Source organism: Amblyomma americanum, chromosome 3 (assembly GCF_052857255.1).
Source record: "Amblyomma americanum isolate KBUSLIRL-KWMA chromosome 3, ASM5285725v1, whole genome shotgun sequence".
In the NCBI taxonomy this organism is placed as follows: Eukaryota; Metazoa; Arthropoda; class Arachnida; order Ixodida; family Ixodidae; genus Amblyomma; species Amblyomma americanum.
In genome coordinates, this window is record NC_135499.1 from 149065271 (window position 1) to 149088100 (window position 22830).

A 22830-nucleotide genomic window follows, 5' to 3' on the forward strand; every position below is an offset into this window, starting at 1 on the left:
GCTTCCCCCACCAGAAAGATCGTAACGCCTCAACCACTCCAAAGCAGTGCCCACGAATCTTGCAGAAAAACCCTCTTATGTATTTTATTTTCTTCCATGTCCGACGACCAGACGAGCCTGATGCGTGCACCTAGATGCGCAACAGCGAAAAAAATAATATCTCCTTTAAAGAATTATTTCAAAGATCCGGGTGACGTATTACAATTTCTACACTCTGACCTGGCTGACTCTTAAAAAGTAATCAGCCACACATGTCTGGACATATCAATCCAGCCGCCAAAAGTTTGTGTTCATGGACGTACATTCTGCTTCGCCATTATTAAATCACTGAAAGAGGCCTAGTATTTCTACACAAAAGATACTTAAACGAGATATTTGGTGCTCTCGTGATTTGAGAGTCAAAGTTTTCTTTGTGTCTAGCGTGCGCGATTTGCTGTTAGGCGCCACTAATGAAATACACAATCGACGATATCGAGAAGTTGAACGTATCAGATAGTTCTGCGATTTCTTTCAGATCCCTCCCCCCCCCCCCCAAGAAATAAAAATAAAAATGCGATGACAAGCTTAGCCTAGCTTTTGTAAAACTACAATATTTGGTGCAGAGAACCAAACATATTCGCCATTGTAAACGGCTGTGCAACGTGTATCCTTACTGGAAAGTTAATACATAAGCCTGCTAGCAATTCACTTTTCAAGCGCGAATACACTCATCTAGTTCTTAAACGCATTGCAGTCTAACGACAATTCTTAGTCACGCGAAGAGTCCATCCACGAAACTTTCGACACGTTTTCATGGGACTTGCAAAAAACACACGGACTGGAAAAAAAGGAAGATGAACAAATGAAAATATAACATGCGTAGCAGCATTATTGAGGATCCCGTGCCTATTCTTTATGTAACACATATCAAACACTTCAACTAAAAGAAGAACGGAGAAAAAAAGGACATTCAAAGGTTGAAAGTCGTGGCTTCAGCCAACAGTTCTATAGGAAGCTCAGTTCAGCGTGTGCGCGCAAAATTGTCCAGCGCAGGTTTTATTATTTTTCGTGTATGTGACCCAGCTGTATTGCAGTTGAGATGAAATATATGTCATTTCGTTGTTCCTCGAGCCTGTTCTGGCTATTTTCTGGAAAACACTTGCACAACACACTTCTTGCGATGGAAACTTTAGATGCAGATTCCGCACTATTCACTTTTCTAACAATTTAATATGCTCATGATGCTTGTCATTACACCGTCACTAAACTTTTGCGATACAAAAACCCTAAGAACGAAATCCCGATGATCACATGCGGTCTCTCTCCACTAACTTGTTCTTTGAAGCGTATTTCAGGCTCCTTTCAAACGCTTTGTGCCAAAAATGCTGAAGGTTTCGCCGTTGATACAAAACACGCATATTAATCGTGCTTTCTGATGCATTCTAAATTAGTAACTCTTGTTCAAAACAGCAAGTGTTAATTTTTAAAAATTTTTTTCGGTAATGTGTTCATTGCAAAAGTCTCATTGTTTGCCTTGTTTGCAAAAGTCTCCTTGTTCAGTCTGGGAGACTGAACGGTAACGTTCAGTCTGCCGTTCTGCAGAACATCCGGCGCCGTCGTCGGCGTTCTGAGCGAACGATCAGTCGGGGTACGCAAGTTCAGGTGGTCATCGTATCTCCCCAGCGCTGCCACCTTATGGCCAGCCTGGGGCACAATATTCCTCTCGGCATCACACAACCCACCGTGTTAAAAAAAAAATGGGCCGGTCATGCGACCATGTCACGTCATCCTAGGTCACGTGATCTTGTGCGTCACCACAACCTTCCCACCAGATTGTGCGCAAACTTCCCACGGTGGCAGGTGGAAGTTAAATGAATGATTGGTCCCGAGTGGTTGCTAGGGGAGAGCAACCTGGGTCTCACAAGCTCCACCAATGTCAGCACCTCCCATCGCAGGGCAGTGGTGCATCGCTTGACCGCTGCACCACTGTACCAGGGGTGGTACGAGTACTCCCAGCGATCTATGAATGTAAACTAGAGAATTACCACTTCCGCACGTATGGGCATTAACCCGTTAACTCTCTCGCGTCGTGGCCTTATGGCGGAGCTTAAGTGTCTCCTCCAATTTTTGCTTTCTGTTTATGTTCGAACTAATCTTATCTACCAGGAACGCAGCGCACACTAAGAAGACGGGTGTGCAGAGGGGGTGTTGATTGGCGTTCGTTCTTAACAACATACCTTCAGCGAGTATCGACATGTCGATGTTGGGATGTCAAATAGACACCCCGTTCCTCCAAGACAAAAAAAAGAGCCTTGAAGGTTTTGGTCACTCCACGACTCGCCTGATTGCCTTTACTAAGATTGAAATGGCAGTCGGCTTAAATTCCGGATTTATAACGTGCATATTTATAAAATTCAAGATTTGCGAAGATTCGCCTCGTGGTGCTATTCTTCAAGAAAGAGACTGTTTTTCTTTACATTTACAGTTTTCAATCTTACCAAAAGGAATGCGTGAAGCTTTGCTATACAATCAATCAATCAATCAACCAATCAATCAATCAGTGAATCAATTAATCAATAAAATCAATTGAACGCACATAAAGAGAACCATACATAGTGATAGATAAACACCTGCATCGCTCAATTGTCTTCAAACGTTGAAGAATGGATTTAACTTTCTGTACACTCATGTCAGGCCGCGGTTTCCTTGTGACAGCAGTTGTAACGTTTTGTACAGGTGGGTCAACCGGGACCTTTTCTTGCTATGTTGCAATCGACATTTTAAAGAGAACGAGATCGAAGGACACCCCATATGAAAAAACAAAACAAAGGAAGTATAAACGAAAGAGTTTTGCAGTTATTCCGTACATTCAAGTAGTTTATCAAACTTCGAACGAGGCTGTGCAGCATACGAAATTTCTGAACCTCACTTACCAAGCTCTCTTACTCCGTGTCACAATTACCTAGTTGTAAAAAACACAACAAAAAAAGGCCGCCACCGGCCTGAAGACTTTGAAGTAACGAGTGTTAGCTTTATTGGCCATGCGTAAAACGAAAGTATTCCCGCACCCAGCGGGGCCAGTGAAGAAAACCCTGAGCGGTTCGGAAAAGTAACATAACTTTTTCACTTAGCGGATCGATCGATGCCTAGCTCCATCTATCAGAGAAATTACGATGCACGTCTGCCTGTTGTCGAGTTACACCCCCTCAACATACGTCCCAAACGGAATTTGCACACATTCTTCAGATTCTTCATTCTTCTCCTCTCCACATTGTTATGTGTAGAGGCGTTTGGCGGCAGATATGTTATTATTCATTTCCGGGAATATGGCTGCGCACCTGTCTTTAAGAGCACCATAGATGACGGCAGAGCAGAGCGGAAGTGACACTGTTCTTCTGCACACGAGGAAAAAAAAAACAAATGCAGAGAATCCTGAGTGGTGAGGCAGAAAAACTGGACTGGCGCGCGCGTGAGTTTTCAAAGAGAGGTTGAAATAATGGCTGGCTTTTAAGGTTTTCATCAGCTATCTTCATGCATTTGTTCAGCTTTAGGTTGGCACTTGACACACGTTGAATGCACACTGAGGCCGAATTTATTTTCCAAAAGCAGGTGCTATGCGAGCTCATCTCGATGTATTCCTCTAGGTGTGATTCCATTGCGTCATCAAAATGCACCTACACACTAAACGATGAAGCGCCAATTAAGTGTTCAAGTTTTCACATCGACACATATATGCTCAATTCCCCTCAGGATTGTTGGTATCATGGAAGAGAAAAGTGGCTTCACAATCTATCGGAAGTTTTTTGATTGATTGGCTTGTGCTGCTCAGAATTAAATATTAATATGCAGCTACGTTTTATTAACCCGCATTTTTATTTTAGTGTCATCTAGTGCGGCGACCTAAAATTTTATGTCGCAAAAACCTGCCCGATTATGTGCCATCTACCTTTCTTTTAAAGAATAAGGCTTAAACCCTATTGGCCAAGCTTAAAGCCTTGTGCTTAGGTGTTTTAAGGCTAATTAGTTCCTTAGGTCTAGTTGTACAACCCAACTTGAACGACTTTTTCTCAAAATCGATCCTTCGTATACTGCAAGGTTTGGAACGCACGTCTCTGTTTCGCCATTTCTGGCGAAATTATTTTTCTACTGACTTCCTCTCAGGCTTTTCTCATTCGTCGATGACACTTCAATAACGCAACAGGGTAGTAGTATTGATTTCCAGCTATCAGCACTGATGCCAAATGTGGTAGCTGATATTCGTAGCACAAATAATTGAGTCGGGTATTGATTTCTTACCAAATCCGGTCTCTGATAGTGCGTGTGTTGATTCAAGTGCTAGACGTTTCAGCGTCACTTCCCTCCTGTCCTGCGATATGAAGAGAAATTTCCGTTTGATCAAGACTGTCTTCTTTTTACCAACTTGTGCACACGTGAATTCAATCAACGATCTTTTCCAGTTGCCTGCCTTCACTAGTAATCCCAGGATATGTGTTAACATTTACATTTTTCGCTGAACCTTCAGTCATAACTTGAGAATAATGAATTTCCAAGAACCGTGGAAAAAATAAATAACCGCACGTGCAATTCCTGTCATTTTAAATCTCACTCTTTGAGTGTGTGGTTCCCGTTGTTGTTTAACCCTCATCATTTAGATTCAAGCAGCGCCTGGTTAAAAGCTGCCGCAAAAATATTTTCCTCGCTGTTTGAACCCATTATTTCGGCAGCAAATTTTTTTCAGGGTTTGACTTTGTCCTTTCTATTACCGTTGGCGTCCCGTACTTGAGCCATCCCTCCGGCACCAACCGGAAATTTAACCGCCAGCTGAAGTGAGGACAGGACGCGCAATCTAGCCCACCTTGACAGTTGCTGACTCCGTTATGCTCTATTGGTTGGAGTTTTATTAACCAATTTTGCATGCTCTTGCCGCTTCACATGCGTTTATAAAGAACAGAAATGTTAATAAAATGAAGGCAAACATATATTCGGAGAAGATTTCATAGGAAAAAATTCTCACTCGTTTGCCTTGAATTTCAGGTAGCATTTGACAGCAAAGGTCAGACGGAAAGAAGCGAACTAAAACTCGAACACGGCATGGGTGGGCGTTCTCGAAAATTGCATCAACAGATATAGCCGGTACTGTGATCACCGTCTGCGGCAGACTCCATCAGACGATCACTGCCGCAGTAGATAATTATATTTGCAATGCATATCTTGTTTTTGTGACAGTGTGCTTATTTTGGTCACAGCGACAAACCTATTTCTCCTCCCAAAATTGCGAACTTTACTAGTTGCTCTTTCTCGGTATTGGGCGTAAACGCTGTGGCTTAAGCATTGCAATTAAGGATCATTTTTCTCGTTGCTCTTACCCGTATGCTCTCCTGACGGTACTACTGCCACAGTGTTCAATAAAATATCCGCTCCCGTCACCGTAAAAAAACGCTCCTCATTAGATGCTCTAAGCCGTTTAGATAATGATGCCCCTGATGGTAGATTTCAGGGTACGTGGATTAAAGCATAAGTGCAAGGTCACTCCATACGCATTTGTCGTATGTGTCTTTGATCACGCCTGCTATCCAAATCGCTTTCAATCTAACCTACGCACTTAATAGAAGTGGAATCAACCGAAAATGTTTTTTCGAATCATTTGCTTAGCAAAGTGCCAGAAAAATATAAGAAACGTTGGAGGGGAAACTTAAGCTCCACCTGAAGGGTTTGACGCGACAGCGTTAATGAGTTAATGGTCAATCCGGACTTAACATTCATAAATATTTGAGAGTCCTCATACCACTTCTGCCACAGTGGTTCAGCATTTAAGCGATGCGCCACTGGCCTGCCATGGAAGATGCTACCCAGGTTGCTCTTCCCTTGCAACCTCTTGCGACCAATCTTTATTTTAATTGCCGCCTCCCACAGTGGGTAGTTTGCTCACAATTCGGTGGGCAGGTTGTGATGACGCCACAAGGTCACTTGACCTAGGTGGCCCGACTTAGTTTGCTTCTGCGGTGATTTTTCGCTCACAGCGCCGACGATGAAAACATCAGATTTTGAGCAGAACGGGAGTCTTAGTGCTATCACGTTAACAAACGATCTTATGATTAACCCTTGCTTTCGCTATTCTATGCGCTCCAATGCTCGGACATCTGGAAAGAGCACATGTTCACGCCTCATGAGTGTTCTATTGTGAAGGGTTTAATGACACATAGGCAACCACGTACAGTCACTGTTGTTCAGTTGAAAGGTCGAAGCTTTACTACTTCGATATACAGCAACCAGAGGCTTGCTTATATTTTTTATCTCGCTGCAAATAAAAACGCGTCATGCTTGAGAGGCTTTGTAATGAGCTTGGCTAATCTGCAGTCGGTAGCACTAACAATCTTTTTTCCCTAGATTGACTGATACTACACGACACTAAGACTACCTCTTGATCCTGGAATGCAAAGAAGAATTTCCAAAGGGAATACTGGGCTTGCACACGCAGTAACACTTTAGAAGTTCTGGAATAACTATACTTCCTTTGAAATTTTTTAGGATAAACTTCACGCACACCATAACTAATCTATGTCTATATATGCCCACTTTAAATTAGCCACATCGCTAAGCTCTTTGGTATGGAGAATTAAGGTAATAAGCAACATGGGTGATAAGCACGTATCAAAAGACCTATCATAAAATTATGTATAAACAAAGAGTATTCCTTTTTAGCAAAGCTAATATTACGTTCTAGAAATTACGTTCTAGAAAAGGCTAAAGCTAATGAAGACTAGAACGCCACTGTTCAACGAAAATATAACCTTCAGCAAAAGCCAAAAGTACAAACCAGAGCCCAGATTGAAAAAATAAAGTTCTAAGGGTGTAAATTAACGCAGGAAAAATCACCATGGCAATACTTCATAAATGTATAAGAGCAATGGTCTGGATATTACTGCGGTAACCGCTGGACTCTGTCATCCATCAGCGTTAGAACATAAGTAACTCGGTCACCACAACCTAGACAACCGTAGTGCCGGCGTTATGAAAGATTAAAACGACACAGCGCAGAAGAAACCAGACAACTGCGATAACGGTACAGCCTCTGCGACTGAAATTCATTAATATGTCAAAAGCAAAAAATTGTGACATTGCACAAGTGATCAGCATGCCCTCAAAGCATGGTTTATGCCCGTCAGGTACAGAAGAGAAATTTTAATAACTGCAGCTAGGGACAGAATGCAGTCTCCTTAAGAAACGTAAAACATAGATTGTTCCTCGGGGAAAAGCCCGGTGCAGTAGAGTTGCCATATTGTATTTCTGTTTGTGCGTGTTTCATGAACCATAGTTGCGTTTCTTTGACTCTTCTGCGTTGGAAATGCTGCCGCTGGCTTCTTTGTTTTTTTTTTCTCGACGTACCAGCAGTTCGGCAATCTTCGTCTAAAGCTGACATGCTGCAGAGCTCAGCGGGAGCAGTGAGGTTAACATTAATTCTTGTTTGAGGCAAGTTTGTTGTCATTGCCTTCATGGTACTGCGTTGTATATTTTACACAACTGCAACTGTAAAGAAGTTGTAGAAAGTGCTCAGACCGGACATCCTTGGAGAAGCCGTGCTTGCTAACAAACGTAAAAATATTGATGAGAAAACTAGAAGGTCGTCGGAAGTCTTAAGCAGCTGCCTGCAGTGGAGACGAGTCATGTATCTGTTATTTCGTTTTGCACACACTCCTCAATAATTCATTGTCACAGCCGCTAGAATTAGGTTGCGCTACCTAAAAATTCACTTCTTTATTGATCATCCTCTGGGCACCGTTTCAGTTCTCGTTCAAGGATTCAACATCGCAGACATTTTGATCAGTAAGAAATTCTTTCGGAGGTGACAGGAAGACGTTGTCGGGAGTGAGTGAATTTATTTATTATTATTTACAGGCCAAAAAGCAGAAAGCCATTGTTTTTGACATGTTTCTTGCCCAGTCTCTCAACTCAACAACGTTTGGGCAATTTCGTTCCCTGGAGCCAAATATCGCGGATTAGCGTGACTTTTGTATGAATTCCAGCGGGTGTTAAAATGCTACTCGGACCAAATTTACGACGTTTCGTAAATGCACTTGCTGTTCAGTTCTTGCTCGCACGTTTTTTTTTAAATTTACGCTGACGTCTTTTCGGAGCTGCGGCAAAAAATCCGGGAGAAGACAGGTACGGTGGAAGCGTCTTGGCCAACCGTTTCGAATGAAAGGTGAAATATATAACGAAAAAAACTCTCTTTTTCACTTCATAGCCACACGTGGGCCCGTCAGCGGCTTTGATCTTGGACGTTCTGATGTTGGATACCACACCCGAGACTACGAAACCGTATCATACTATTCGCGTTAGCGCAAGAACATTGTAAGGACTGGCTTAGCGACCGGCATGCTGACTGGCACTCACGATTATAAAATACGGGCTCTAGAGCCTCTGCCTGCGGGCAGATTGATTTCGCCTCCAGAAGGTATAAAGACCACGATGTACGTGTTTCGTGGGCAAATGCGCACATGCAGTAACAAATACCGGAGATGCGTTAAATTTCAGCCGGGTTTGCTGTTCCTTACCTTATCGATTTAGCATGAACAGCACCTTTGCGCATGGCATGCATCGCAAAGGGTTTTAGCTATTATCCCGGTTAAAGGTGCCGTCACCATGTGAATAAAAAGGCAATGCTTGAAGCCACTCTTCTATGACCCCGAGTACAGTGACCTGGATGCTTGGGCGAAAGCCAGCAAAGGCCGGTACGCACCAATGGCTAAGCTGCAGTTTAATGACATAGTGCTGTGCGCCTATCTCTCAAGTATATTTGCGAGATGTCGATGTGCACGCTTTAAACACCTCATGAATGACCTACTTGGATACCTCTCCTTCAGGCACGTGTTGGCATCAGCTTAAATCTTAGGCGTCACTTTCATTTTGTCCTTTTTGCTTTTTTGTTCCCAAGTGTGAAGACAGATTCCTTTGGCCGACCTCCGAACTGTTGATATCATAAATCAGTGAAACTTTTTTCTATCTCTTTGTACAGACAAGCCGCATTGTGATTGTGTCCTGTAATCTTCAGGGTCAACTTTCACCGTACAAGTGATTGACGACCGTACAAGCGACGTATTGAGATCTGGGTGAAAGTGCGCTGTCAATGGAACAAATGGCTGGATTACATTGGCGTTTCTATTACTCTCTTGGGATAAGACAATTCCCTAGACATGTCCCATTTCAAAAGTTATACAGCACCGCAGCAGTGTTTCAGGCTTGTAGTGTTCTAGAAATGGCATGGCAGAACGTGTCGACTATTACTTTCCTGTCAAGGATTCCTTTTCCATTAAATCAAGTGTCTTTAAAATTTATAACGACGTGACACTAAATCTTCTCGGTGGCTTTTTCTTGACCGCAAACCAAATCCTTTGAGAAAAAGCAAAATAAATAGTGTGCAGAGGGGAAGTACTCGTTAGAAAGTCTGGTACGGCCTCGTTCGGACAATGCACCGAAAGAATTCGCAGAAGCCGTTTTTAGAAGGGATCACCCTGCACATGGCGCTGCTAAGTCGCAGGGCTGGAGAAGGTAAACAAGAGGCTTTGCTAAGAAGAAGCAAAAACAGTGACAAAATTGATCTCTGTATGATATGGGTATATAGTACACTATAAAATGGGACAGCGCAACGTTTCCACTGGCGACAGGGTTTAGGCGAAAGAAAGTCCATAAAGCACGCATACTGGCAAGAGGTCTTTTTATTGCGGCTGTGCATGGGGTGACAACGCTTGTGTAAGCTAGAGGGCAACGCTCCGAGGAGTGAAAAATGAGACGAGAAGAAATCACTCGCGTAGAAAAAATCAAGACCCATGAAAATAAAAAGGAGACGCGTCGGCTGATGCAATTTATATATATGCACCCCGGATAACAACTAAGCTCCGCAAGACAAAGCTGAAAAATGAAGAGAACTCGAAAACTCGTTGGCTTATTTTCATTTTTTTGTTTTAAATATTTACTATTTTCTTCGAAACCTCACGTAGGAGCTGCATGAGAGCTTTAAATTGCGTGTCTCTGAGCATTTTGTACGGCGTATATTTTGTTTCATCCAACCGCCTTTCGCGTTTTCCGTACGCTGCTTATTCGGTCGTCAGGTAAGTAATCCCACATGACGTGTGCATACTAAGTGCACCTGGGGAGAGCAGGGTTGCTCTATTTGTTGACCACAGCTTAATACACCTGGGAGCGCAACGTTACACTTTGCTTACTGCAGCGCATTGCCAGCAGGACGAGAGTGGCGCCCCCTTTTCGTGAGGATCTTTTATTTCTGAGCTAGGAAAGAGAGCCGATCACTGCATAATAAATAAGTATACAGATCCCTTCCTATGCATGACGCAGATCATGCCTTTTTTTCCTGACAGTGTTTTATCGCAGTTTATACGCCAAGTGAACTCTCATCGAGCTCACACATGTTCCCTCCGTTGTCTTACCAAAGAAAAAGCAAATTTTCATGTCCTTTGTTTGCCAGGGACAAAAATATTGGTTTCGAGAACGTGTTTCAAGTGTAGTTTCCGTAGAAATATGAGATAAAACACAGAAAAAGGAGCTCGTCCAACTGCTCTTTCTGTCACAGTCATGTGGTCACGCGCTCCGAAAAGGAGAAAAGGAGGCAGTGAGCTTGGTCCACGTTTAAAGCATCCATATAACCAAAAACAGAAAATATTTCGCGAGCTAGGTTACGAAACTATCGGACAGTTCAGAGTTTCTGTATTTTTCTGGGGTAATCCGTACGTAACACAGAGCGCTGTGCCGTTCGAAAATGCAGCCTCGCACAGTAACTTTATTGAATAGCTGGCCTGGCTCACAAGCTTCAGCGCTCCGTTCTCAGTACTTTGACGCAATCCTTCGATGTCGTATTGACTGCACTGTCCGCACGTTACAAAACGCTGAGGTAGCAAGCTGAAGTCATATTTCAAGTGACATTCAAGTGAGCGCATTTTACAAGTTTTCGAGTGGACCTTAATATGTTTTGGTAGCACTCTTACTTTTGCCGTTTAACCGAATTTTCTGCCACGAATAATAAACATCATTCCGTTTTTAAGGCCGTACCGGTTGTTATATAAGCAAACGAAATCGCAGAGAATGCTCGTAGATGGTTACCGTCCCTGAGTGAGCACGTAATCATGTCGGGAGTGCTATGACCAACTGGAGACGAGAAGCCGGCTTTTCGTATCATCCACAAACACGGTTACGTGCGACGTGCTGGCTGCGGTGAACGTCGCCGAGGCCATTTCAAATGCATTAAGCGTGGCGAGTATCGGCGAATATCCCCGTCTCATTCGTCTTTGTCGATGCGACTGAAGGCTGCGCCAAGTTATCTCAACCCGTCTTCCCTTCTGCACATGCGAGGACACATCTGCGGAGACGAGCAAGAGGATTCCACCTGCTTCTCTCAACTCCCTACCAGCTCGGAACGAGCTTACAACGTACTTTAGAATGCGAACAAATAAAATAAGAACATGACAACTCTACGGCGGGAGTCGCATTTCAGTTCATTTTCTATACGTCTATGCATGTGCGTTAGGAGCAACGGAGAAAGCTCCGAGTATAGAAAATATTGACAAAGGTGGAATGCCCCAAGAAAGCGCACTTACTAGCGATAAAAGAACGCAGTGGTACAAATAGGGTTTAAGGGGGAAATGCGCAGCTTAGGAATTGAATTTGCGATACTTTTGTACATCCAAGACCTGTATAGCCCTGCCTTCCGCTCGCACCATATCCAGTACTAGGCACGTGCGGATTCCCGCTGAAGCTCCCCTAATCTGAAGTACAAATCTGCCCCGTGTCTTGGGTTTCGACATCGAGCATTTATTACTTTTGTATGCTTCGAGCATGATATTACAGGCCGTTTTCAAGGTTCGCGGCGAAAGAGCAGCGAATGCGCCACGCAGTTTGCTTTGCGACAGGTGGACCATTGCGTGGCACGAGTGAACGCGTCTGTACCTGCTTCAATTGGGAACAGCCTCCAAGGCGGAGAAATGAGTTATGGTTGATATGGCATAATTATTTCCTACATCGGATTTTTTTCATAATGCACACATAAAAAAAACTCGTACAATGATTACCTCTGTGTAGCACGAGATTTAGTGAAAGCTGTCGAGCTGTTTTTACTGCAGGTGTAGTGTATCAACTGTTACGGGTTCCTCTGCCGACATTGACCGGCACTATGCTGCTCCTGATGACGAAGTTGCCCCGCTCCCTTGGTGCTGGCTACGCCTGGATATTCTACAAGATACGACGCATGCAGCGTCTCCGAGGACACATAAGAAACGCACCCCTACACATGATATATTCAGGCCAAAATTCCAGAGAAACACGCATATGTATATGCTTACAGGGCGCCCTTTTCAGTTTTCTAGAGATGCTCGTACTTCGATTGACGCCAATCTCCAGTCCACCACCCCAGGCGCACTTCTTTTCCGGTGACGAAATACCTTGCTATATTCCTCTGCTCTATCCATGCTCTTCTTTTCTCCATGATGACCACTCTTCGGAAGATTCCCGTAGCAGCCAAACTCCGGTTGTTGTTTCCTCGCAGTTCCCATACCTTCCTCCTTCTACTGTAACTATCCTCCTCCTCTATCCGCACGTGCTACCGTCGGGGTGGTTCCCGTGGCACCAACTCTCCGGTTTCGCCTGCTTAAGCTGTCGCCATACTCTCCTCATTAACCACACTCCAGATGGTTCCCGTGGCAACCCCTTCCAGGTTACGCATTCCTTCGCTGTCGCCATACCCTCTTTCTTCCGGCCACCCAGTGGTTCCTATGACAACCCACCCACTGGTTACACCGACTACTACTACTACTAACCTGTCTACTACTCCTACTGCTGCTATTACTACTACTACACCGGCACAAAACCCAGGAACGAACGCTTAATAGCTATCAACGTAAATGAGAGAAATAAAATAACATCTATACAAACGGTACGAGGGAGATAGAGAAGGTTTCATCACGCCATCAGATTTCAAACAGGAGCATTGACCATAAATACGGATGACTAAAGGAAAGGGTGCGCTCGTTAATCACTAAATAACAAGCGCCCGATGCCTTGCGTCAAAACCAGAACACGATGCTGAAATACATTCCCAACGCTTTGTACATTCAAAATAATCATTTAATCAATATTCATTTCAAAAGCTGTTTACACCGCTCTGTCGCAATATCTGCAAGCATTTATAAATGCAAAATGAACAAGTTAATTAGTACAAAACTGTCCAAACTTACGAAAAATTCAGTTTGTGTTGTCAATGATACGCGTCAGCTGCAGGAACGAATGCTTAGAGGCAGACGCTGCTTCGAGTGACACCAGCTGGTTGTCGGGAAAATGCTGCAGCCGGCACTGCGTAGGCATGACTGGAGGCAATTTTTTGAGAAGTGATGCGCGCTCACTTGGACATGTGCGTTACTCTAGCACTCTGGAATGAAAGGTCTTCGTGCGTGAAGGGAAACTGCGTTGCTTAAGCAGCACAGCGGGTTTATTTTATTGTGTTCATATTCCATCAGTGTCCGCGTTTTTCTCACTACTTTTTTTTGCTATTTAGTTTAATTTATTTTTTCCATAATACAATGAGAAAGCGTGACCCTCCGGTTAAATTTACGAATGTCAATATAATTTAAATTTTTTATCTATCATTTTTTATATTGCGAGGCGTACGCCATTACTGTGTCGCACTTTTGCTGCTTTACGTGATTTCGTTTAATTTTTGTCTTAATGCGCTCTCGGAAGCAGTTTAAATTCCGGGGTAATTTTTAGGTACTACGACCCTCCGAAGTCGTTCATGATAGGTTTGGTTGTGTTAATATGTACATTTTGTTACTGTGCGTACGATACCAGCACATGTCAATAGCAAGGCAAAAGACTATTGGCCAAACTATATGAGATTTGTCATTTGTCGCGGGTTCTTTGTTTTTGCGCGCCTTTAGTTGCAATTTTCTTGTCGAGCCGTTCTTTGATCGATCGTTTATATTAGACAGCTGCCGCGAACCAATGTATTACTGCAGGAAACCACAGCACAGAAGCATAAAGTGCGGCATAAAATGGGGCACCTAGCACGTTTTTGCAGCGATATAAATTGCACACGTCTTCATTTGGAAATGGAAACTACAGATTTGTCAGCAGCAGACGAATAATAATAATTGGTTTTTTTAGGGGGAAAGGAAATGGCGCAGTATCTGTCTCATATATCGTTGGACACCTGAACCGCGCCGTAAGGGAAGGAATAAAGGAGGGACTGAAAGAAGAAAGGAATAGTTGCCGTAGTCGAGGGCTCCGGAATAATTTCGACCACCTGGGGATCTTTAAAGTGCACTGACATCGCACAGCACACGGGCGCCTTAGCGTTTTTTCCTCCATAAAAACGCAGCCGCCGCGGTCGGGTTCGAACCCGGGAACTCCGGATCAGTAGTCGAGCGCCCTACCCACTGAGCCACCGCGGCGGGTTACCAATTGGGTATTTCTGGGCCATGGCCATAGCAAAGTCATTAACACTTAGCTGGTCTCCGCGTCTGCTGATTCTCTTACACTAGCGAGCATTAACCTTATCGATTTCTGCGCATCAGCGCATTTATTTGTAACCTGAATTGCCTAGATACACTTTCCAACATCTTAAACAGATAAACGGAATATTTGGGAAAGGCACCTCTTGGCGTACATAGTGGTTCAACCGAAACTGCTGTTGGTCATGCCACCCTTGCTAAATTTTGGAGGCGCGCATATTATCCTAGAGTTTGTCCAAGTTGCTTTTATTTTCTGTCCAGACAAGGAAGGGAGTGTTCGCCTCGATGGAGAAGACGAGCTTTGTTCGTTTCTTGTGGCCATGTTTTTTTTAATACTTACTTAAACTTTCATTCGACGCAAAGTTGGTCTCGCAGGCTGCTGGGGGGCAATTTATCAGCAATTGGTATTTTGCCTGGCTGAGGAGAATGTATTTTTGTTTCGGAAACACTTCCTCACCAGATGAGGCTTCGCTTTAAGGTCCCGCTCATCGTATCCAAATGAGTGGGTCCATTTTTTCTGTCTGCTGTCTGCAACGCTATGCAAATCTCTCTTCTTCTGCTTAGTCTGCTATTTCTATTGCTATAATTTATAATTCATGCCACGTATTTATTTTCTTCCTACACTAATCTACACCAAAAGCGTGGGTTTTTGGGCTTGTTGGTACATGATCAAGCAAGAGACTATAGAGCAGAGTAGACAGGACACATAGCGCTCGTGTTGTTCGTTTCTTCTGTGTCCTGTCTACTCTGCGCTATAGTCTCTTGCTTAATCTACACCAAGCCGACTAATCGTTCAGTTTTCCACCCGAGTTCACAAAGTTTCCTTTTGCATTGTATTTTTCTCGTGTATCTCGTTACGTTTTGTATGAAATAAGGCCCCAAAGCTTTGCTAAATGCATGCAGTGCGCATGTGTCATTACTTGCCTGTTTAGAGGCCAAGAACGGCACTGACGAGTGCACGCTGGCGTTATGTCGGGGCAGGGCAAGAAGGGGGGGTAGCGCAGAATACTACCACGACTGCTGGATCCACGTAGCATGAACGCGCATTTCTTTACTTGTTGGCGTTAGTTATCCTCTGAGCAGGATATATTCTAATAATACGGTCGTTTTAGGAATATTTTCACCTTTACATTTTGTGCTTATGGCAGCGTTCTTGTGGATGCTGAAGAAAATTACTTGAAATCTTTTTTACATAGGGAAATTGATCTGACAACTATGCCCAGTTATAGGACTTCTTTGAAACCTGAAAAGCGATTGCACCTCATGATACCAAACACTATATGTACGGTCATCCGGGGTCAGAAAAGTTTGCCTGAAGCGCCATTCTGATTTTGATTTAAATCAATATCGAGACGCGAGAACTCGTGCATACTCGCGCACTTTTACAGAACGGAGAGCAACCGTTGTACAGGACAAGTGCGCGTCTGGTGATGCCAATTAACTTGCGTGCGCGTGCCGTCATGCGAGCGCTCACGCGTCCTTGGCTGTACATAATTTTCTGGCGACCGCCCGACTTCTAGGTTGCTTTTCTTCAGCAGGAAAAAAAAAGTGCGAACAAGCTCTAAGCGAGAATAGCGTGTCTCCTATACAAAACATATTTTAGGGCCGCAAACTGACGTTCACTTTAGTCTGCATCTGTAAGCAGGCGTTTTCCTGAATTTATTAACCTCTGTTGGGCGTGGGGGTGACGTTTTAGAGGCATTCGTACATAATTATTCGTGACCTGAGATTTGAATAACTGCGTTCTTCGAAGTTTTTGTTTTCAAGAAGGAATATTTTCTCAATACGTCTCTTTAACAATGAAGATGTGTATGCGCGTTGTCATCCTACGTTCCTTGCATTAATTCATGTCTCGCTCAGGCGGTCACGGACCTTTGCGGTTGATCAGTCGAAGCTGCCGTATAGAGTTATGCTCGAAACAGTCACGCACCCCTTATTCAACTGCTTCATCTGGTTTCCTCGAAAAATATCCTCAATCAACAACAGATACCGGAGTCCTAAGGTAGTTGCAACGATAACAGGCGTGTCAGAGGGTTGCTCCGCGAACTTCAAGAAAAAGGGCATTACTGGTGCTGCTGGTAATTCGGCACTCAGGTTCTTAAGGGCACTAATTTCTGCCGAAATAACGTTGAAGCTGGAAAAACCAATTCCGGACGCATGTCAGAGGCTTTTATATCTGCAGCTTTATTCCACTGTTCTGTAAAGAAATGTATAATCTGCCGTAACGCTTCCTCGGCCATTCAATCATTTTCCATGCACGTGAAGCAGGTTGGCAATGTACCCACGGGGTCAGCGTTTGTTCAGCGCACCAACATCTGTTCGGTGCTATGCTAGCGCGAAGCCATTTGCGCCTTTTGAGAAAGCCCAGCAAAACTATCTGCTTAGAATTTTTCGTGCTTCGCACTTTTTGGCAGAATTTAAATCTCCTATGAATGATGCCTTCCTTAATACGATGATGGACTTGAAACAGTGGAGCAGCACACGGCTTAAGAAGAGAGGAGCGGGAGTATACGCGTATCGCGCCAAATAAATGCTAGTTGTTAGTCCAGAGCTTTGTTGTATCCGTTTCTTCTCTTCCCACTGCTCTCTTCTTAGGCCGTGTGCCATTGCACTGTTTCACTTCCATCACGCCACACCAATTGGCCCAACACTTCGTGCTGTCAAGACAAGATGAGCTCCGGAACCTGTGTCCCCAAAATTAACATCGGTTCATACATTACCATGCGCTGTTTCTGGTGGTCTTGAAGCGGGCAGAGCAGCCTGACGCTAAGACTGACAACGGTGAAATGAATCAACCTGTACTTCCCCGTAAAAAAAAAAAAAATTGGAGGACGCTTAAGCTCCGTCTTTAAGAGTGAGACGCAACAGCGTGTTGCAGCGCTGCCAAGGAGTCCACGGAACGCCATCGCCCGTTCGGCGCGACGCGTGGCCCGTTGGAGAATTTAAGGAAAGGACGCCTGCCTCACATATCTCGGTGGACACCCAAACCGGGCCGTAAGAAAGGAAAATGAAATGAATAATTGCTTTTAAGAAAATGAAATGACGCCTGTCTCACATTTCTCGCTGGACACCCGGATCGCGCCGTAAGGGAAAGAAAAATAGATCGAGCACTCGATCGATCAATCGATCGATCAATCAATAAATCAATCAATCAATCAATCAATCAATCAATCAATCAATCAATCAATCAATCAATCAATCAATTCATCCATCAATCTTTAACGCTGTAGCGTTAAAATCCCTTCCCTTACTGCGCGGTTCAGGTGTCTACCGATATGCGCCATTTTTCGCTCACGGCCAAAGACGTCGACACCGACGACACCGGCTTTTCTGCGACACGAGCTCCTTAACGCTATCGCGTTAATATTCCGGGAAGGCTTCCGCGCAGCAGACGACAGAAGTCTTTAACAAAGCAGACATTGTCAAAGCAGCCATAACCCATCAAAACTAATTCCCTTGCATTTACAATGGAAGCTTGTATTTCATATTCTCGTTCGTATATATGGAAATATTGCTGATTTTTTTTCTCAAGCGTAGACGGAGGATGGTGCTTAAATTTCCCCATCCAAGGTAGCCGTACCTTCTGCCGTGATGGTGTCAACATGAAGTAAAGTCGCCAGCCGTTCCAGGAAAGCGTCGCTTTCAATCATCCTCAAGGAAAGTGCAGCCGTTATATCGGTTTGAATATCATTTGAACATGCAGGGTGTGTTTCACCACCAGTGAACGTTTCTGGTCGACCAGGAAAAATTAAAAGCAATGAAAGGACCCCATTACCTACACGTTGCTGTGTGCAAACTGTAAATTTTGCAATATCAGCAGCTTTCAGACATTGCTTGTTTTCGTTTGACTGGTGGACTTTTAAGACATACCTTCCGTTCTTCTTGGCTGCGGCGATGTTCTGATCACTTCGCCGCCACGAAGTGCAACACCACAAAGCCACTTGAGCATACAGGAGAAAATGTGCTTGAAAAACTTTTCCCGGGTATTCACTGGAAGAAACACAGAATCCCTGTGTACGGAGGGAACGCACTCAAGAACAATAGATAACTTCTTGTATTTTGTTTAATAGTTCTGTCGCTACTGTCAAAGTCACAAGTATCAGCTGGCGTTTATTCGCGCCCGCAAACGCAGGTCATCGTGTTCCACAAACATTGTCGACGTCCTGTCAAAGCATAGCCACTGAGTAGAAGCTCATGGCAAGCACTGACAAGAGGGATCGAGATGTTTCTATTTCAAACAATAGGGATCAAAGGTCAGAGCTGAGGCAGCTTGACCTGAGACAGCGTCCAGTATTCGTCCTCTCGATTTGAAGAGGGCAATGGCACAAAGATTATTCATGAGATTGTACAAGTGGAAAAATGCCCGATAGTGAACTCGGCAGGCGGAATTTTTATTTTGGCAGCTCTAAAATCGAAGAATAAAACCATTGTCTGGCTCTTATTCGCGACACCTAGATTCAGCACTCTCTTTCTGTTTATGTTTCTTCAGGTTGTGCGAATACCAACGTTCGTATCATGCTGCTGCCTGCCCAAGCGCAGCTTCTGACCGTATAAGTAGAGCAGTCCGCCATCTCCAGTGCTGGAGTTCAGCCGTAGCCCAAGTACCTTCAGTTAAAGCGTCATAAGAAGAGCGTGTCCGGGGGAGTCACCACCGGTAACGGTGAGTTCTTTCGTATATCTGCTTTCTCGTTCACGTTACGTTAGGAAACACCCGGTTTACGCAAAACAAGAAAATATGTCCATACTAAGGCTGTCATACAATGACATAATTCAGTGATGGCAATGCTTTTGTTTCAATGTTGATTTCACGCACTAAACTTAAAAAAACGATCTTATAGTGACTGAGAAAGTAATATCCAATTGTATGTTTGCTTTTAGAACTATGCTATTATGATCTCAAACGTCTGCCTGCATGACATAATTTACATGCCAGATTTTGTTTGCAGAAGTAAATGTGATGTCAAGGTTTTTTATAAAGTAAAAATATAATGCTGCGTAGAGACAGAAGATATGCGAGTCATTTTACTGCAGCTTAAATTAAACACCTGTGGTGGCGACGTTGAAGATCTGCCGGATAAAGAATAATAGTCACCTCAGCAAATCTGACCCAAACCAAGCGTTCTATGGACAACGGCTTGAGGGTTGACGACAAAGGGAGATGGAGGCACGAAGGCGCGCTGAAAGTGATAATCCTCTTAGTCCGCGTAAGCGAACGGAAAGTTTGTTCAGGAAAAGTGGAGTCTATAAGGTGTTTTTAGGATGTTGATTATACCTGGCGTAGGAAGTGAGCCTGCACGTGTCCAGGGTTTGGGGAGGAACATCTTGTACCTGAGAATTGACAGTTCCCCTTCGTGACTTCGTCAATAAGGTAAGGGGCTCAACGAAGACTGACTGAAGGGTAATTGGCTCACGAGGTCTTGGAATTAAAAAAGAAAACATCCTTTTTACACTAAATTCTTTTGCAGCAAAGTCAGCAAGCGTGTTCATTACTCCGAGTGCGTTTCTCAGAGCCTGTGCTGACGGGATGGGGCACTGGCATTTCGCCAAGAAGTTTGTTTAGCCCCGTTGTGTTTTTCCAGGTGTAAATATGAAGTTTTCACAATTATTTTTGTTCTGTAAACAAAGTACTGTATACATGTGGTGGTGCAGCATATGGTGGCTCCGTTTTCAAAATCTATGCACAAAGTTTATCGATGTGCATGATTACATTTTTTTCACTGTAGCAGACACCAATGATGTTTCATCATCTTAGGTTGAGCCTGCTATAAGTATTCATGCTTTCACTCTGAATGCACTGTAAAGCATAATTCTCATGCATTAAGACTGATAGGACTGCAAATTGTTTACATTTTAAAGCAAAAAAAAAATTTACTCAGCTCTATTTATGGCACATTCCATCATAAATAGACCGTATCCGGCATCAGATGATAATTTTGAAAAATATACTCCGGTTTTTAGAATTCAAATGTTCTCTGCCATTACACAACTATAGCAATGACACATGTCACATATTCTAAAAGCATGAGAAATCTGTGCTTCTTACCTATTTCTCGTAATAAATCCGAAAGTATCAACCTCAAAGTTGCGCTTCTAATAGATACAAATAAACAAAGAAGATTATGTGTCGGGGATTCTTATAGTCTATGAAACTTGCATTCAAGTACACGGCGATCTCAACATACGTCTCTTCGCTTGATTTGTATTTGTGGTATTTCTGGAAAAGCTTAGTGTGGAAAAAAAAAGGAATAAACTTACAGTGTAAGCATAAATGACGATGTCGTGTGTGAAGGCACACATGTTCATGACGACTTGCAGACTTCACTTATAGCTGCGTTTTTTAATTCTTGATTCTCTTGTACCACACAATGCAGGACGGCGGGGTGTTTCGCATGTATTGTGATTGGTTATGATGTTCATTTTTCAGCAAACTGTTCGTGTTACAACTTTAGTAACTAGCGCAGCGTGCGCAGGAAAAAAAGATTAACAGGTGTAACAAATAAGCAGCACGATGCAATAGTTCTATTTATTCCGCTGGGCAAATTTATCTTTGGAAACCAGTGTTGTTATAACGGTGGTGATTCCTGGGACACTTGGACTGGCAAGGGCAAAAACGTTCTTACGCAAATCCATCTGATATACCTGAATCAACGTGTACTGTGCTTTCTGGTCTGAAGGCAAGTTTCACTAAAAAAAACTGAACAGTAACGAAAACGATGAATGGAAAAATAATATTTTCCCAAGTCCTCGCAGAATTTGAAAAGACAGATAGAAATATAACTTGAAGTAGCAGCATGAGTGCGCCAACTGTTTCGTAGAAGTTAAGGTAGAGATGCAGACGGGATCTCGGAGATGTGTAGCGAAAATAATCCAATTCCAGCTCCGATTGCGTAGGCGGTAATGATATTATTATTGCTTTCCTGCCATAATAACTGCAAATAAACATAGCAGAGGCCACTCTGCGCTGCTACCGATAGTGTTTTCCCATTTTGCTTCTGGAAATACCGTACATTTCCCTTTTTATTTATGAAACAACCAAAGAAAAGTTTGCAGACTACGACACCTTGTTAAATTTTGACAACGTGGATGTTCCCTTCTCATGTCTGCACCCGCGAGGCACTCCGACTGCGCGAAATAACACCTGCTCTTCTCCAGGATCGCTATCATATATCAAATAGCGATGCGTAACAAAAAGGCACGGGCACCAAACATCAATGGCTTCCTGTAGTCGTGGCCTACCGTGATAGGGTCAGGCGGCAAGCGGTGCAGAAACCTTGTTCCACAAGAAGAAGCCAAAAACAAAGGAAGTACAGATGAAATCAGTAGTCACTCTGCATCTTTATTACTACAGCCAGGCACCTGGTGGCTGTACCGAGAACCAAAAACAGAAAAAGCGCAGCAGGCTCACAGCTCAACCCAGACTGACCGAGTGAATTAGTCAAATTAAACGAGACCCATGGGGCTTCGACCATCGCTCCGGCAGTGCCTGGTGGCTCATCAATTTAGCACAGAAGCGCAAACGGGAATAAATGATAGAGAGGAAGAAAAAAGAAGAGCGGACTGGAAAAATACACGAAGAATACACTGCTCCCGAGGAAGAATGCGTCTGTCGTCAACAGACGTGCTCGTCAATGATGCAAAATAGGTCTCTGCGGGCCAAGCGAAGCCGCAGTCTATGCGTAGTATTTTCCCGCTGCCTATGTGGTATTTTATTATCAGTTGTGTGCGCTACGTGCTATTGTGCGCACGTGGAACAGGTTTCCGCTGGAGAATTCTGGGTCGCACTGATAATTCAAATATTTTTGTTTTTCCTGACCGTCATTCGTTCCATGAGAGGCACGAGAGTTTGCAAACTGGAGGACTAGGAAAAACACTAATCTTACTTAACTAGGCTGAAAGCATGCCACCGGGAATGTCACTGCCCAGGGTTTGCTTTGTTGTGCGGTTTTGCAGACACCTGCTTCATATACGGCTTTGCTATTTGTTAGCTACTAAGAAAATGACCGAATATCATAAAATCAACGCTGGAAAACTGAGATATTAGTTTCATATACCCTCCAAGATTGCTTTAATGCTTTTTTATGTGCATTTGTCTTTCAACTTTTTTATTGCATCTGCAAGTATTCTTTATTTAACTATTGTCTATTGGAAAAAAATTACTCTGAATTTGTCTCGCTACTTTTTTTCTGCACCTGTTGCATGCGCTCCAGTTCAGTCGCAAAGGTTAAGCGCCCACACAATTCACACGTATGTTTTTCTGACGATTTCTAGGGAAATAAAATTGAATTTAAATTTTGAATCTTATAGGCTTCACAAAGTGCGCGACAAAATATTTTTGAAA